An 18818-nucleotide genomic window follows, 5' to 3' on the forward strand; every position below is an offset into this window, starting at 1 on the left:
AGTGTTACAGGATTTTGAGTTCAGTCCCACTGTTGAGGAAATGGAGAATTATAAAGCCAAATGTTCAGTCCCTCTGTTACAAAATGGAGTTTTCACCAAGGCAGGATGAGTGTGAGGCCCCCAAATATAAGCCAAGAAGCAGGCCAGGAACGTCACTAACCCACCCAGAAAAGGTTCACCTTAACTCAGACAGGCACCCATGGCTTGAGCTGGTGCAGACCCCAAACATGGGGAACAAGAAAGGCCCACAAGAGGGAGGATGACTGACAAACCCCAGCTTGTGAACAAAAAGGGCCAGCAGAGGATCTTCATAAACTGAAGGTTTATTAGCAAAAATAGAAAGGATTCTAAAAGTATTCGTCTAAAAGTAACCCACAGCCAACGGACTCCAATATACAATCGGCGGGTGGAACCCAAGAAAAACAGGCGAGAATTTCACAAAAAGCTTAAAATCCAAAGAGAAACTGCAAAACTCACAGAACTTCAGGAGGAACAAAATGGCCTCCTGTTCCTGAGATGACTTAAATAGCCAGTGGGAGGGGCAGCGGCAGTGAGGTCAGGGTGGCCCCGCCTCCTGGGGCTCCACCCACAGAGAACAAGGAACAGAGGTACATTTTTAAAGACATAATGAAAAATCAGAGACAAATGTGACACGTAATTAATCAAAAAATAAAAGCAAAAATGAAATATACAAACACGTGTTAATACAAAACAACGATGAAGTGGGAGAATTGGAAACCACAGTGTTCAGCGCGGATTAAGGCCTTACTGCTGGGAGCAATTGAAAGTGTAAGATTACGGGAGCCATCTGCCTCTTTGAGAGTTTACTTTCGCACAGAGCAGGATTCAGCCCCAGGAGCCACGATGGTACAAATTACGTTTTCTGTTTTCTCCTTAATCCTAAATCTGTAACACGATAAAAAATGGGTATGAGAAAATGGAGAATGGCAAAGTTGGGAGTTTGTTGGGGGTCCTGGAAATTTCAATGATGAGGAAGGAACCACAAAGTGAAGAGTTCAAACCTCACCGAGGCTCCCAGTGGTAGCAGCTTTGGGGTTACTGCCCCTCTGTCATGAGATTACTTGCCATAAAGGTCCTGTTTTCATCACCGTTCTTGCATCGTCCATCCTATTTGTGGACCTTTGAAGTGCATTTTCTTCACAAATGTTAGATCATTTGTCATCGTGATGGTGGTTCGCCTCCTTGTCAGTTCGCTCTTTTGTGCCTTTGCATGTTCGTTGTTTTTAAGTGCCACTGATACCGCGTGATCGAGCTTCATTCTGATGTCACCACCTGCACTTCAGAGCACACCATCCACCTGAAGCACCCAAGCATGTTTAGCTCTGGCCAGCACTTGGATGGGAGACCAACTAGGAAAGCTTGCTGGAAGAAGTGTTGGTGAGGCCAGCAGGGGGCACATGCCCCGTGGTCTATGTGTGGATTCCATCCTTTTCAGGCTAAGGTCCTGGCATTGGAACATCACATGGCATGAGGAGTGTGAGCTCCTTCTCAGCCCATCAGTCACTGGGATCTTCTGACTTCCTCAGGTAAACACCCGTGTGTCTTCAGAAGACGTTCCTAAGTCCGTCTGTGAGATTTCATCGTATCTGACAAGCCGCTCGCTCCTTCTCTCTTGTATTTCAGATCTCATATGCTTTGATTTAATTCTGTTAAACCTGACTGTGTTGTACCCATCATGCCGATGCTGACTCCGCTCTGCTGTCCATCAATTCTTATTGTCAATTGACGCCCGCGTCCTTTCGGGTCATTGTTTCACTCTGGATCCTGACTTGATGCCAGGATGTTGGCAGGTGTCTCAGTATTTATCTGCTATCTTAATTATCTAATAATCGGCTTTGGCACGTTGTGCTCTTGCTGTAAAAGACCAGCGAGCAAGCGGATTGTGCTCTGGTTGCATAGCATTTGTGTGCCGTTTGGACGGAGCTGCATTTGGAATTATATACGTGCTTTAAAAGGTGGAATTTCTCTCGGCATGTATTTCCTTACTGAGGTGGCATGGTGGTGCACTGGGCCGCCTCCCAGCACCCTGGGTGCAAATCTAATGCCCTGATGTGATTCTCTGTGTATCTTTTCTCCCGGTACTCCTGTTTTCCACACACATCCTGAAAGACCAGAGTGGCCGCATTGTGACTGCGAGTTGGTGTGTTAATGACCCCTGCTACAGACTGGCACTCCTACTGGAGCCATTTTCTACCTCACACCCAGTGCGGCCACAATAGGCTCCGGCCCCCTGAAAGCCTGAACTGAGTTAAGTGGGCTTGGGAATGTTAGGTTACGTCATTCCTCACACATCAGACTCCCATTTCCTCCCTGAGTCAGGTGATGGCGCAGAGTATGCCAGTCTGCCATGTACTGGACTGGCATTCCACCCCTGGCTGCTCCTTTCTGCACGCTGCTTCCAAATAAACATCAGCTTCCTGCAAAGGAATAAATGGCTTCTGAGAAAAGATGGCCAGAAGGAGTAGATGGGTGTCGTGCCCTGCCCACGTCTCAGCTTGGCCTGGCATCAGCTGTCTCGTGCGGCTCATTTGAATTCACGGATTCCTTGCACCTTTTTGCCAATCAGTGTCCTCGGATTCTCAAGCCCACTTTTTGATAGCTACACCCTGAGCCAATAACATTTGTTTTCAGCCCACCTTCTCTGTTTTCTCTGCTTCTTCTGCTCGTGTTTTATGTCTCCATTTTCAACTAATTGGCATTTTAACCTTTTCACACTCATTCAGGTTTTGATTTTCTATCCGTGTGCTCAAATCTGACTTTAAAATCCTCCTCATGACTGTCATTTTTTTGTATTGGCATCACTGTGGAGTTGCTTGTGAATGTCCTACTAGAGGGGAAGGGACGAAAAGGGCACAGAGGAGAAGACCCAGGACTTGTGGCAATAACAGAGGAACACCAGGCTGACATAATAAGCCATTGTGCTCTTCAGCCCTCTTATTGCAGTGCACAGTAACAGGGAGCCAGAGGTGTAGGTGCCACCTCCTCGAAGGGCACAAACACCAAGGGCAAGCCTCTCTGAAGTCTCTCCTAGAAGCCCTGGCACATCTCACCCCTCTTTTAATTTTATTTATGGTGTTCGTGTTCTCTCACTCCCTCATCGCTATTTTGTTTCTATTTTTCTTTGTCTCTGTCATTCTGTTCTGGTCCCTCACCCACAACTCTGCCACTTGTCCAAAGTAATGAGGACTGATTGGCAACTCGGGCTCTCGGGTGCTGCATGAGCTCAGCTGAGAGTTCTGCATAAGACACCTGCTGCCTCATCCTCAGTGCCATGGCATTGGTAGTTTACCACTGGGCACCCCATCCTTTGGGTGCTCACCCTCTCTTATCGAGTTTGGTGGTCTTCTGACCATTTAGTCTTTCCTCATTTGGACCTTTGGTTTAAATATTTAGGATTTGGGGTTCTTATGGAAAATTCAGGGTTTCATCCCAGTGTTTTATATATAAACATATGTTAGGAATTCTGCTTGTGCTTTATGTTCTTAGTTGATTACTTCTCAATGTAAATAGTTTTAATTATGTATTGTTAAGTATTATACTAATTATGTATGTCTTTGTTCAGAGTCTTATGTTTCTTGTTTTTATATGCTGAGCCGAAGGGGGTGGAGCCCCCTGACACTACCACTGTGGGACCACCCCAGGCCCCTCTAGGCCTGCATCAGACTCAGAGCTGATCCCCAGACTGTCACTCTTAGTGGTCGTCTGGTTTTGCTTTGTAAGGCTCTTCAGATCATTCATTGGCTTCCTAACCTTAACCCTAATTTGAATTTTTGGATCTCGGATTTGATTTTTTTAGGCTTAGTCTTTTAGATTCTTTGTGCTTGTGCCAGTTTAAAATGTTTATTTCCATACATGTGATATCTAAAATCTAAAATGTTTCCTACATATGATATCTTACTTATGTTGTGGGTGGTGAGAGACGACATGCAGGTGGTGGGGGGTAACAGAGCAAGATGACGAGGACAAGAAGATATGGAATGAGATGATCCGCTGTGGTGACCCCTAACAGGAGCAGATGAAAGAAGAAGAAGAAGAAGAAGAAGAAGAAGAAGAAGAAGAAGAAGAAGAACAAGAACAAGAACAAGAACAAGAACAAGAACAAGAACAAGAACAAGAACAAGAACAAGAACAAGAAGAACAAGAAGAAGAAGAAGAAGATCTCATACTTATGTATTTTAACTTGAATTTGCCGATCTGGCTGATTCTAATGATCTTCCATTCTTCCTGGTCTGGAATCATCTGCAGACGTAGCCAGTTACGTTCTAGTCACTTATTTAAGTTAAGACGAGCAGTGGCCTCAGCTCTGACCCCTGATGGGCACCTGCTAGTTCTCTAATTTTGGTTTTTAGCCCGTTTCACACCCAGCTGCACACTGTGCCTTGAAGTCCAACTTCTTTAAATTTGATGCCTGGACTCCTTTATCAAAACTCTCCTGAAAGTTAACATAAATTAGATCACGTGCGCCTCTCTGATTGTGCGTTTTTGTTGTTTCCTTGCAGAATTCCAGCACTCCGAGTCTTCATGACTTCCCGCTGCTCTTGTCTATCAGTGAACAGTGAGGGTCTCGCATTCATTTATTCTGTGGGATTCCCGGCCTGATTCCACTTTATTTCAGTTTTCAGAAGGGAGCCTCCTTCCTTGTGATGAGACACTGTTCAGGTAATCACACCATGACAGCATCTCTCCATTGTTAACGAGAGCAACACCACGTGAACTTAGGGGTTTTCAGTGCGGAGCCACATTTACTGTAGTTCTGATAGGCCAGTGTACCAAAAAAGATCGAAACAAAGGTAAAGACCACTTTGGCCTTAGAGTGAAAAAGCTTGAATTGCTTCTGAGGGACACCTTTTGTCACCATCAGCTGCTGGTCCATAAGTCCTGGGGTGTTGCCGTCCTTGTGGAAAGGCTAGGGTGCCCACCATGGCACCAGAAGTGACGTCATGCATCTCCCTTCCTGCAGGTGGTTACCGGCTGTGCACTCCCTCTCCCCAAAGCCGTGGTGCCCACCCGCTCTGAGCCTCAAACTTGCTCCTGTAGTGCTTGAGGATGGCACCAGACCTCCATTTCTCAAACTGAAGACCCCGATTATGTGTCCAAGCAGGACCCAAGTGTTGAGTCAACACACAGACACCTCTCAGACTGAGCCCAAGCATCCCAAAGACACCAGAAGAGCTTCACCTAAACGCCACCCAGACCCAGTTGGTTGGTTTACTTCTTAATTTTGTTATTTCGTGGTGCCTACCAGTCACAAGCCGCCGTATGTAAGAATAAGGAAATGGGTTTGCGATGCCCACCTTCTTAAAAATTCATTACATTCAATTGAAGTAATTTGAGTTCACTCAAGGTTTATATTTGAAAAACACAGAAGGCCTTAAACTGAAAATGTCTTTCATAATTATTAGAGGTTGCCTGAAAAAAGAAATGTTTGGCAAGCAACACCATTAAACTCTTTTGTTTCTTCTTTTCAGACGACAAGTTGGAATGGAAGAGGAGCGGCTTGTCTTTACTTGGTCTGACGGCCCCTTGGAATTTATCGATGTGTCAAATGTGCTCCAGCCAAACACTGCACATGAATATCGAGTGAGAGCCCACGACGCCAGGGGATCTGCGGACAGCTTGTGGTCGCCAACACAAACCCTGGAAGCACCGCCACAGGGCATGGCAGCCCCCTCAGCTCAGACCACCGGCGCCTCAACTGGACACAGCCGGCGTCTCCTACTGGGATCGGAGCTCATTATGTTGTGGTCTATGAGGTACCAAGAAATTATACAGCAACACCTGCTAATTCTACCCTAATGACGTTAAGCGTTCATGTAAGTATTTAACATTTGAAACGTTTTAATCGGAAAACAGAAATGAGTGCAAATGATTCTCAAGGTCAACCCTTGAAGAAGACATCAGTGATGTTCAGTGATCTCTAAGTCAGCTTACAGTCTGACCAGGGTGGCACTGGACGAGGGAGATGTTCTGCTCTGTCAGTTGGCTTACAATAACTCGTACAAGTAAAGACGGTCTTCTCCATGTTTTTGAATTCGATGGTGTTAGAATATGTGCCCGTGTCTCTCACCCTATAATGGCATCCATTTGTTTCATTTTTGGACTTGGTTATTATTTTATGGGATGTTTCTCCTTTTTCTGACAATGCCATTTTGTTACTTGTTTTAGTTCCGCATATTGTTTACGGTTGTTATACACATTGCTGGTCATGTGACACGATGTCATCCTGCTCTACCTATGTAAGATAGTGGCATACGTCTTCAAACCGCCAAATGTTTGCATGTGCAGCAAAAAACAATTTTCTGCATTTGTGTTTGTTGGGGACAATTGTAAGAAATTCAAGTAAAGACTTGTAATCTAATTCCAAGCCAAATTTCAAATACTGAATCCAAATCTTAATTCTTAAATTCTTAATTTACTAGGGGGCTTCACCCCCTGCCTGCTTCGCTTGCCAACCCCCCTGGCCCGCGCTACTCGCCAGCCACTTCACGTCTCTGCCGCTCGATTCTGTGGATTTCACTTTCAGAAAACAACAAATCTTTTAATTCTCGTGGATACGCCTCTTCATTGGGAAGAAACACGACTTTTCCCTGATGGCCACACGAATTAGACGATCTACACGTCTCCGACTTAAAGTTTAAATCCGAACAATATATTTGATCTCTTTTCACTGTTCTGTTATTTCACCGAGTAATAATTTCTGTTTGTTTGCGCTCATGTGATCTTTACTATCATTTTTTTGAGACTTTCAAATTTTCGTACTTCCATTATCTCTAACCTGCTCTCATGTGTATCACACCAACGTTTTTGAATTCTTTACAATGTTCTACTTTCTCATCTACTCTTTGTCTTTTATTTCTGGCCCTTGGTGTGGTTAAATCTCTTGGCACAAAGTCTCGTCTCGTGGGATGTGAAAGTGTCTCTCTCTGAAAAAGTCACATCTCCTCCCAGGATTTTTTTATTATAATAGAGAGAAATACTTAAATTTATCCATCTATCCATTATCCAACCCGCTGTATCCTAACTACAGGGTTGCGGATACTTAAATCTTTATATATAATCTTCATTTGGATCTTGATCTTTGTTTGTCCGCAAATTCATGTGGTTTTCCTGCTGTGTTCAGTAGAGGGCAGTAGTGATGGAGGAGGAGAGGAAGTGATGGGGAGGATCGTTGGATGAGGTTGGAGTGTGGTGATTAAAGAGACTACGTGCTGTTTGTACTGGCTGAATACACAACACCTTGGCTGTTACTTTTGTATACAAACACTGTCGATACCACTCTTTGTGTTTAGATCTGGCGTCGACACCTGCTTCGTTGTCAAGACTGTGGTTTTTTGTGTTTCTATCGACCGTCGTTGGCAGCACTTTGTCCAAATTGAATGTTCACCCACTTTTTGGAGTCGGCAGTCAGAGTATATAAGTTGGACACACTTCTGTGATTTTCCATCACTCGGCGTTTGGAGTTCAAGAAAGAAGCATTGGTTCATCCTTACTCTTTGGATTGCCACACAGCAACCTGCGAGATTGGAGAAAGGTTGAGAAGAGCTCATGAGAGGAAACGACAGCATCATGAAAACGAGACGGACTGTGAACGGAGAGAAGCAGAAATGCTCCTCCACCACCACATAATTACTATTCGGACAGTGATTCCGAGTAGGCCGTTCCTATCGAATCAATGTCCAAGGGTTTTGTTTTGTAATTTTGTTTTCCTTATAAAAAATCACAATGCTGTGCGACGAAGGGCCCAGTTCACGACTGGCAGCCGCGTTTAAACAGGGAGCCCTTCGCAGACAACTTTAACACGCGCAACATAGTTGGGCGCACATGGCTAGTTTATTATATTTAAATACTTAATCCTTAAATTCTAAATCTTACATTGTCAAAGGAACTGGAAAGGTAACAAGGAATGAAGTTAGAAATTTAAAAAGAGGCCAAAGAGCACAGCAGTCATACTCACTGACGGCACAGCGACTAGCTGAATGTCTTACATGTACTTCTCAGGTAACTGCAGCACCTAAAAGTCACCATGAGCAGTGAGGCTCTGGCCCTGCAAATGGAAAACACAATTGAAGATAACGGACCAGAGATAAAAGGAAAAACACAGGAGCAGGGTAAAACAACAAACATTAATGCAGCCTATCCTGCCGACTACGCCAAAAGGTAGGACAGTTACAATGCTCAAGGTTGGTATTGAAGAGACATCTGGTCGTCTTAGCTGCTGCCTCATGCAGGCTGTGGGTGGAAGTGATGTCAAATGTTTTTGGTCGTGTCGTCCTCCAATCTGTGGGCAAATGTGGAAGTTGGGTTGTAGGCTCCGCATCACGCCACCCGTGTCCCATCAAGACAGACACCATAAGGCACTCACCAGAGTCCTGCATTTGTCTGCTTTGGGGCACACTTGCCCACCTCTGTATTGGTGTAGGCTTTTGTTTTTCAGTCTTTTATTTCTATCCCCTTTTTTATTAGTTATGAAGCCACAAAATACCACAGACTGTTGAACTAAGGTAAAATCTTGAATTTATTAACTCAGGAGAGAAGCTTGGTGGTGTAGTGGTTAGCCATGTCAACTCCTCAGATTGGATTAAATGAGTTCAGGTAACTGAATGGATTTGGAAAACCTGTAAAGTTTAATATTCTGAGAGCTTTTAAATTTCAAATGCTAAGAGATGATACCGATTTTTATGGACAAATGAAATGTTTTTCCTAAGCCTTACCTTGTTAATCCTTAAAGAAACACTGGCAGGGTTGCCTGTTCCTGTCCTCAGTCATATTTTTGTATTTTTTCATCTTCACTTTCATTAGCATTCTGTGTATTTAGATGAGGAACGCTAACAAAATGGCCTGCTACAAATATTACACTGGGCCTCCCCACGGAAAAGGCTGAGGACAGATGTTTACTGCTGGGGAAGATTACGTTCTTCAAACAGTCGTGTGCCGCCTGGAGACGCCTCTGGATAGTTTAATAAATAATTGGATTACTGAACGGGTAAAAGAAAACAGCGGGCCGTAGCCAGCACAGGTCCGACTTTGGGGCTACTTGGCATTCACGCCCAGCTTCTCCAGTAAAGGTTTTTAATCCTCTAGTTTTCTGTAATTGAAATAATAAAACTGGTAATCCAAAATATAATACCCAGGATGTAAATCAGAAAAGATACATTTTCTATTTTTAAGAGCGCATTGTTTGAAGCCGGTGTAACTGTTATGTCAACAAGGCACAGGGGAAGAATTTGCATTTTTTGGACGCGTTGCATATTCAGCGCACTAAATGAAATGATTAACATTGCATTGCATTAACCTAAATACCATTAGGAACACAGGCGCAGGTTTTGAAGCGCGCCCCCAATTACTGCGAGATCGTTTTGCACCTCTAATGTCGTTACTTCACATCGGGCTTCATTTGGGGCAGACCCCACCGTGTGTCCTGGCCTAGTGACATGCAAACCTGGGGGGTGACCCAATGAATAGTGCCGCCTCTTCTGCTCTTCTCTTTGTGTACCACCTAACTAGGCCTGATCATCACGTCAATGTCCAGTGGTGCCAGCCTGTGTTTCCACGCCCACCCTGTGCCATTTTTATCCAGGATCGAAATTCTTAGCTCTCTAGTGGCTGCACTGTCCCTTCCAGCGTTGATAGGATTAAGACCTCAGTTCATAAATTGCCCAAAACTCCACAGGTTCTTTAATTCCCACTTCATGATTTCTTTGCATTGAAATACGGCCTTCCTTTCTTTTAAAGTCCACCTACTCGATGCTCAGGGGTCTTTGCAGGCCAAGTCACCTGCCAGATCAGACATCAGTCACGCTTGTCACTTGTGGCCGTCACCAACCCAGGAGCTCATTCTGGACCCTCTTTGGGTTTGGTGTCAGTGTGACCCCGGCCTGCAGAAGCACTGGGCGTTGGGGACGTTACCGCCATGGCACCTGCTGTGTCACAGCCCGATATTATGTGCATTTTCCTTGTGATTGTTATTTTTGAATTGTCATTCATTTTCATGTTCTTTGTTTCTATGCCATTTTTGTTAACATCATGATGTTAATTTGTGTTGTGTATTTAAGTATTTGGAGTCCAGCCCAAGAGCGGAGTCACACTGTGGCACCGCCGTCGGCCTTTGAGCAGAGTGTCATTTGTGAGTCAGGACTGCTCTGGCTCTCTGCAGATATTTTCTGATTATCGGTTTATCGACTGCACTTGTTTGCCTTGGGTTGCCTTTTTTTTTTCCCACATCTCATCTCAGCCCGTTTCCTGGTGAGGGTCTTGGTGGCTACGGGCCAGTTCAGTTTTCCCTCTCTCCAGCTACAGATTTCATTGTCAAGCCAGCCCTGAGATAAGATCCCTCCAGTGTGTCCTGAGTCTGCCACAGGGACTCATTTGGGGGGTAGCTGGCCAAGGGGGCATCATCACGACATACCTGAACCACCTGAACTGGCCCCTTGTGATCCAGAGGAGAAGCGACTCTACTTTGAGGCTCTCCTGAATCACCAGTGTCTTCTTCTAGCCAGAGGTTAACAGTCATCCTCTCCCTTAGAGGGCATTTTTGTGTATTTGGAACATCTGAAAGGATTTTTTGCACTTTCAAAGCCAGTGCCAGATTTTGGGCCAGTGTGGGCCTGGAAGTCTCCTTCCCGAGTTTGGGGTCTGGCTGCCTGAAGTGAGGTCTGTTTTGGGCCCGACGTTTGCAATCCTGATTGTGCTTTTTTGTGGCTAATCAGAACAGCACCTCTGGTGTTATCAGTGTGGCGACTATTTTCTTCTGCACCTTAGACGGCTGTCAGCAATGACTGCCCTTTAGTGAAGCTGTTTATTTCAATTGACGCTCATGAAGGATAGCATTGCACCCAAGGCATGATTCCAGAAAGGGTGCCAGTCAACCACTGGGCATATTGGGCACACACACGCACACACACACACTCATTCACACAGGCTGAGCAGACAAGTGTGCTATGCAATAACAAACAAGTGAGGAAATGTCAGCATGGCGTAGAATTGAGGACTACGTGAAGTTGGAGCATTTCACATTTTCAGTTACTTCATTCAAGAGTCAGCTGTCACATCTGTGTTTATTAAATATTGATGTAAAATTGTAGCATATTTGTGAATTTGTGAATTAATAAAGTATCTATCTATCTATCTATCTATCTATCTATCTATCTATCTATCTATCTATCTATCTATCTATCTATCTATCTATCTATCTATCTATCTATCTATCTATCTATCTATCTATCTATCTATCTATTTAAAAACAATAGTGATAAAAGAATGCAATTCCATGTGTTAGGAGACGACGTTAACTGCTGGCTGTTTAACAGCATCTCCAATGGCTTGTGGTGGCTCTCATAGAGATGTGAAAATGGCTTCGACGGACGTGTATGTTAGTGCCTGAGGGTCTCTGACTAACTGACGTTCAGTAGTCTTAAACAACAACTTTTTGAGATGACCCTAAACTCTCAATCCAAGCCCACCCGACTGACAAGGAGGAGGACAGGCTGGGCCCGGAGGCCCTCCAAGGATGGCGAGGCTTCGGTTTCCAATGAGGTTACCTGCAAGCCAGCGGGACCTCAAACTGTGGGGATGCCAGAGGTGCGCTGCCACCCAGGGCATTGGGGACTCATATTGCGTCTAAAATACAGTCCACCTATGGCTGTCCATATTGGTCTCGTATCCAGAGAAGTTACTGCCAACATCACACCACACCTGTCCTCCTTCACTAAAACACAAAAAAGAGCCAACGATTTGCAAAGAAAAGGAAAATAAGCAAAAAACAAGCCAAAGCAAAGCCAAGGATAGAGCCCTGGCAAACCGGTGACACTGAATGACAGCCTGGCGTACTGCGAACTCAATCACGTGGAGTGGCTGAGCAAGGCGCAGATCTGCCCAGACCTCCGGATCGGGCCGTTTGGACCGCGTTGTGTTGCAGGGTCCACAAAGTGACCTGACGAGGCGGTTTTGCAGCATATTTCACATTGATGGCCAGCACATGTGTGTGTGCTTTGACTTTAATTGCAGATCAGGAGCCATCTGTTTGCTGCGGGATAGGCCTCTGGGCTGATATGGAGACAGCCTGTGGCAAACTCCTCCAGGACTTGAAGAGGACTCTCTGCTTTCTTGTCATGTCTATTGCCTGAAAACCGGACTCATCTGCAATGTGTGTCAAAAGGTAAAGAATTTCACTTGGCAGTTCGGTAAACAGTTTGACTAACTGAGGCACAAAGACGCCGGCTCTTCAGATCTGACCCCGCCGCTGCACTCCGAGGGGCTCTCGGGCGCTCACATAAGCAGCTTCTCACCAAATTAGCTGCACTGATTAGTAGATAAGAGGTGATTGGGGAGGGGGGGTTACTGAGGGAGTCACCCGTATGGCCTGCTGGGCACCTGCTGGTCACTGGGCAGAGCCATTTTGTCAATGGGTAGCCACTTCATCGTAAGCAATGGTGGGGTTAGGCTCTTTCTTCATGTGTAAGACCCCCAGTAATCTGTTCAAAGTGCCTCGAGCTCTCAGGTCCTCTGCTGGCGTCATTCCCTGGATACAGTGCTTGCCCTTGACAGTTTCCTCCTGGCCTCCCCCCCATTATGCTGCATTAAACTGTTTAAACAGGTGTAGCCATCGATGGGGGGACACGCTACCACCTGTCACCAGCTCACCTCCACTCTGAGGCTGGCATACACCCCATTAAGACTGTGTAACCACAGGTGACCCCCTTTGTGTACCCCTCTTGTTTTCACCTCCATTTTGAGGTGAGAGGTGTATTGTGCTCAATTCGGATGTCCTTGATTAGCTGTTGTGAAATTTTATCAAACTGAATGAGACTACAAGTCATAAATAAGAGTAAAGGCTGTGGCACTGGACTGGCATCCCATCCGAAGTTGGTTCCTGGTTTGCACAATGTGCTGCCTGCGTTCGTCCCCAGTTCTTTTAGCGGGTTAAGCGGCTTCAGAAAAGGATGGATGGACAGAAGGTAACTAAAGACAGATGCCTAGAAGTTCGCCATACGATAAAGTGGCACTACCGGGCATCGACTGTGTTGGCATGGAATTCAACTAAACACAGGCAGCCGTCCTGTATGTCGCTACTCTGCCCTTCCTTTGAATGTTTTGTTATTTCACTTTTTAGTTTTATTCTCCATTAAAGTGAATGACTTTGACTGAAGGAGTCACAGACTTGTTTCATTGTCACTGGCAATGCTCGTATTATTACATTTATTTTAAAAGTTCAGTGTCTTCAATTCTAATTAACTTGTTTAAACCACAAAAGGGCCAGACTCAGTTTTTTAGAACATTGATTCATTCAGCTTTCTTGTTTATCCGGTAGTGGGTATGGTGGCACAGCGCTGGCGCCTCACATCTCCAGTGCCCTGGGCTCCAATCCTGTCCTTGTCATTTCTTTGTTCTCCCTTTTTGTGTTGGCGTAGGTTTTTTTTTTTTGCCCTGGTTTGCTTCTACCTCCTAAGCTTGACTGGTACCTCAACTGGCACAGCATTAGTTACTATGCCCTGCAGAGGACTGGCACTCTGTTAAGTGTTCATTCCTAATCTGGCAACAGGCCTCTTCTTCCAGTCCTGAAATGAAGACAGCTGGATGTTTCTGGAGTTCGATTTGAACTTTTACCATCAGTCGACATTAGGCCCAGGAGCAGACTCAGCCCTAAACGGCGTGCCAGCCGGGCACAATGTGCTCATTTAAAGCCATACAGACTCTGAGAGATCACACCAGCTGAGCTGACCCAAACAATGTGCTGAAGTGACACTGCCCACCGCACCAGCATGGTGCCCCTCCATCAGCCCCTTTGAGGTCCATTTTGGACTGACTTTGCTCCGTTATGCCTCTGCCATATTGAACTTTGCTTCAAAGAGCCGCCTGCCCTCCTTGCGCAGCCTGAGTGGTTTCTCTTTCTTACGTATTCGGATTTTGTGTTTCGACCCTCTTAGTGCACAATGCTAAGGATTTCACTATGAAAAGAGTGGGCCATTTTTCATCCAGCAGACTGCGCGCAATGTCTTTTTTATGGCGGAATTCAACATGAGAGGGAAATCTAGTATAAAGATGAAGCGGCTAATTGACGCCGGCAAAGCAGCACATGTAGTGTATTTTTACATTTTACATCTGCCCAAATTGGTCCTCCGTGAAAAATCAGCAAATTTCAACAATTAAAAACCAACAACATGGCGCATCAACAGCCAAAACAAAATTAAGCAGCTGTTCTGGACAAATGACCGATTGGAGTGTTCTGTTCTAATCTAATAAAAATTGAGGGGGGTACAATTAGCACAAAAGGTGAGCGGCCATAACTGGCGTGCGGCCGCTTTACTCGAGTCTGAAGAGCGTTTACATGGCGTCCTCCCATAATGACAGCCATGGCAAAGCGAGGCTCCGCGATGGGCACCTGTGCTTAAGTCTCAGGGCTCTTGACCCTTTCAATGCCGCGGCACTCTAACGGTGTCAGGCCGAGATCTGCCAGGAGAGGATAATCTTATGAATGACGCACTTCAGCGGAATCGCTTTTCTGTTTATCTGGAAATCAGAATTCTTTACTTGGCAACCCTTGACTTTGGAAAGTGTTTCATTTTGAAAGGAGGAGATATGCTGTGCTGAAATTGAAATTGTGGAGAACGATATCAAGCGTCAAAAAGTCTAAGTCGTCACGGCCAGACAGCCAAAAGTTGGCCATCTGATATTACGAGAGAGCAGGAAATGCAGATTTAAATTTTTAAAACTGAGGCCATGGAATGGTCAGAACGTCATGTATGGATGAAGACAAACCAACTGGCGACCAAATCCCAAAATGCTAAGCTCAACTCAAGCTCAAGAAGACAAACACGGGCCAAACTAGCAGACATTTGTGAGCAGCCGGCTTGTTATTCATTTACATCCCAATACTGCAATGCCGTCCTAGTTTGGTCTCTCGATGCTCAGCTATCCACCCGAAATATTAGTGACGTCATGCCTGACACAACGCAGACCATGTGACAGCAAGCGTAGACAGCTGGGACAAGGCCATTAGAACAACAGAAAATAACAGAATACGTGAAAAACTAAAAATATCATTTCAAAAAGAAATAAATAATGAACAAGAAGTCTCTTCACGACACTTGTTAGCTTTCTTATGTCGTTGTTGTCTCTGATTATTCCACATATCTATTCATGGGGTTTAACGTTCATATTTGTAACTGATTTTCTTATCCGGGGTTATTTTCAGTTTTTAGTACGTCACTATTTTGAGCTCCATTACTTAAGATTGCTATGCTTGTTGCTACCAGGGGACAACTGGAGGCTGAGACTTATGATGCCCTTAAGAAATTCAGGAGTTTAGACAACGGGAACAGTGTAAAGGTCTGCGAGACGCATCTTCTGTTGTCCAAGATTCCGGATTGTCAGAGGTTTTGAAAGGTTTTCTTGTGACTATTTGGTTACCACATTGTGTCGCGTCACCTTTGTCTTCAGTTTTGCTTTGGGTGCTGGTTTAGGTGCCTGCCTTTAATCTTCGATTGAAGGCCATTCCGCTCTTCTTGGCTATCAGCCTTGCTAGTCAGGACGTCTCATAGGAGCCTCATGGTCTATGACTTAGCTGATGTCAGCCTTTCATTAAAGGTCCATGTCTGGGTAGTACGACGGTCAGGTCCAACTTCTTTCAAATCCACTCGCTTTGCTTTTTGTCTCTCTGGCCTGCTGGGTTGCTCTCACACACACACATACACACACACGCACACACACAATGAAAGACAACACATAGGCACAAAACGATAAAACTGTAGTATTACTCATCTAGGCTGTGAGAAACTCAGCTTTCAGCAGCTCCATTAGCTTCATCTCCTGTCCTCGGAGCTCAAAGGCCTGCTAGACATGATGTGGCTGTGAGTGACCACCATGAGTACCGACTGCTGCACACTATTGCCCCTCGGTGGCCTCTCCTGTAGGGACACATCCTCCAAAATGACCATTTTTGTATCAGTTACTTACCTTGTGTTATTTGTGTTGAATGCCAAGAAGAATGTTTAACCTGATGACTTCATAAAGCCCCTAAAGTAGTGGACTTGAATGGAAGGGCAGCTTGAACAACAGCAAGCCATATCAAAAATTCCATGGAAAAATCCAAAATTGCTCACAACGTCCCAAAAGTGTGTTACGTCTACTAAAATATTATTGAATAAACCGTTTCGATAAAATGTGCTTCTTCACATCAGTGACGTGTGCATAAACGATGACGAGCTTCTGAACTGAAGACCTGATTTCACCAGAAGGGAGGGAGGCTTTCCCAGGATGGTGCCTGGAACATGTGACTCAAAGATGATAAACTTTCATTTTTATGAAGACAGTGCCAACAAGTCGACATCCTGAATAAGGACAAGGTGCCCGAGTAAAGAGTGTCCCTGTCTGACGTGTGGCCAGCGGGGAGTGAGTCACACACATTTTATAACACCGTTAAGACTTTTTGGACTGGCACCACGTCAAAGGTTTGTTTTCTCCTGCCGTGTTCCTGGTCCTGTTAGGGGAGGCTGCAGTCCAGAATTGGATGAGGTGGCATTAAGATGACCGGTTCTCTAATTTTCAAATGCTCTTTACCTGTCAGATTCACCACTAATGGGTCGGCTCCTTTCATTTTTATGTTTACTTCTTTGTTTCTGGCAGTTCATCTCTGAGAATGTGGTTGAGATCGGCCACCCCGCCGCTTTGCCCTTCAGAAAGGTGACGTGCTGTGGCATCCTTGACGTCTTTACGCTAAGAGTCCACCTTGTGCTTTCGTTCTGCTCTCAAGCAGCCTGGAAGCTCCAGTGCAGCCATGGAGTGCCACCTAGTGAGCCTTCTCGGGCTGTCATTGACATGGCCATGATCCCATATGTTTACTCTGCGAATTTCAAGTAAATTGAATCGATAAATACAGATATTATTCTCCAAAGTAATTGCGAGGCTTTATAACCACCCAAGGCGTTGCACTGCTTTGCCGTGATTTACGTCACCTGAAAGGCCCAGAGCTTCCAGCCCTCGCCTGCTCATTTCGATCTCTTATACGACTGCGCCTCCGTCCTCTCGCTCTCTCTCTCGTACTTTATTACATAATAGCATTTGTACATTTTGGCTCAGGCTGCCAGCGCACGCCTGTTAACTCCGCACGTCACCTGAGGTGACAGTCTGAACAAAGGGCCTGTTTGGTCCCCTTTTGTATGAATTACCGGCAAAAATCAACAAACAACCCAATTTTCTGCTGCTCCCTAAGTAACAATTGCAAAATGAAAATTGTTTCTTTTGGAGCATCTCGGCACCTAATTCATTATGCAAAATATCGCCTTAGGACGTCTCCCCTAGTGCGCTGTATGTTAATAGGCAAATTAAGAGAGTCACCACCGCCATGCTTATCATCTGTCCTAGGCCTATTGCACATTGCATTATTATTATTATTATTATTATTACTAAATTACATGTGATATTTATCTCCAAACTCATCCATCCGTGTACAGACCTGCTTCTTCTATTACCTACCTGCAGAATCGAATCGAATTGAACAGAAGTGCCCTAACCTAAGACATTGTAACGCTCTCCGGTCTATTCAGCCCAATTCAAGGCCACTCTTACTCGTCCTTACTAATTAGAATTTGCCGTCTGAATCGGAATCATCCAAAGCAGCACCTCTAAGTCACTTTATTATGGCTAAGTATCCATAAAGGTGGTGATTCATTGGCAGGGATTGTGGAAACATCTGGCGCACCCCATCTCTCCAGTCTATTTGAGGACCAGCCTCACACTGGCAACGCGAGAATGTGTCGATCGTTACCGTCTAATGACGCGCCTAGAGAGCCCACGTGTGGGTGCCATGTAATGACTCAAGAAGACTTTCTCCAAATAATTCCAGGAAAGCTAATCCTAAACTCTCGACTCTGACTGCGCTCATCTGCATGTGTTTGAACGCACCACGTTCTGCTCAGATTAATTCATTTCAAGTTCACAGCAGTCCTGGAAGCAGATGTTGTACCCCTAGGTATGATGTGACTTACTTTGACTAATAATGAGTTATTAGCGATATAATGACCCTCTGAAAGGAGAAAAACTCGGCTCGGCAGAACACTATTGACACATATCGTTAACATATGTTACGCACTGTATTTTGGCAGACCATAAATCCTGTTGTGACCTTTATGTTTGTCACCAGCAATTTATACCAAATGTAAATTGTGACCTTTAACCCATGTGATTTAAATTTAATTGTCACAGATTTGCTTCTGGTCATTTATCCAGCAGCTGAAGCTGTGCATTTAAGTTGCACTTGTGAAGAGAAACACAAGCCGCACTTTTATGAGCTCTGCTGCCATTTGTCAAATTGCACAACACGACTTTGGTAGATTCGTATTTTTGGGACAACTTAACGTGGCGTTCTTGATTGTTGAGCTCTGGTGGGTGAAGGTGTCCTTTAATTTCATTGTCCCGGGTGGCACCTCTATTGACAGGGCAGTCCGTGGCTCGAATCTCACCCGCGCTCTGTACAGAGTTTGCACGTTGTCTCCATTTCTGTATGGGCTTCCCTCCGCTATCCCACAATCAAGCGTGTTCAGTTTCTTAGCAGTTCTAAACTGGCCCCCGAGAAGGAGGGTCGCTCTGTAAGGGTCTTCTCGGTTGTCAAAAGCAGGTCTGTGCCTGCTCCATTATGGTATGTGTTATATTATAATGTGGACGTCATCTCTTAGGCAAGGGGTGCTGCCCCAAACTCTTCTTATGATCCCTGGGAGGCTTGAATTGTCTACACCGGAGTACTCAGCTCTGGTCCTGGAGGTCTGCAGTGGTTGCAGGTTTCTACTTTAACCAGTTTATATAAA

General features: G+C 45.1%; 1 protein-coding gene across 2 annotated transcripts in view; it reads left to right on the plus strand.

Moving 5' to 3' along the window:
- Positions 1–18818, plus strand: part of LOC114665839 (usherin-like) — a 164124-nt gene that overhangs the window by 56489 nt on the left and 88817 nt on the right. For both annotated transcript variants that reach the window (XM_051919556.1, XM_051919557.1), the window contains exon 2: positions 5490–5834. The gene's annotated coding sequence lies outside the window, so the exon portion shown is untranslated. The remainder of the gene's footprint in view (positions 1–5489; positions 5835–18818) is intronic.

The sequence above is a fragment of the Erpetoichthys calabaricus genome, chromosome 15, assembly GCF_900747795.2.
Source record: "Erpetoichthys calabaricus chromosome 15, fErpCal1.3, whole genome shotgun sequence".
Taxonomy (NCBI): domain Eukaryota; kingdom Metazoa; phylum Chordata; class Cladistia; order Polypteriformes; family Polypteridae; genus Erpetoichthys; species Erpetoichthys calabaricus.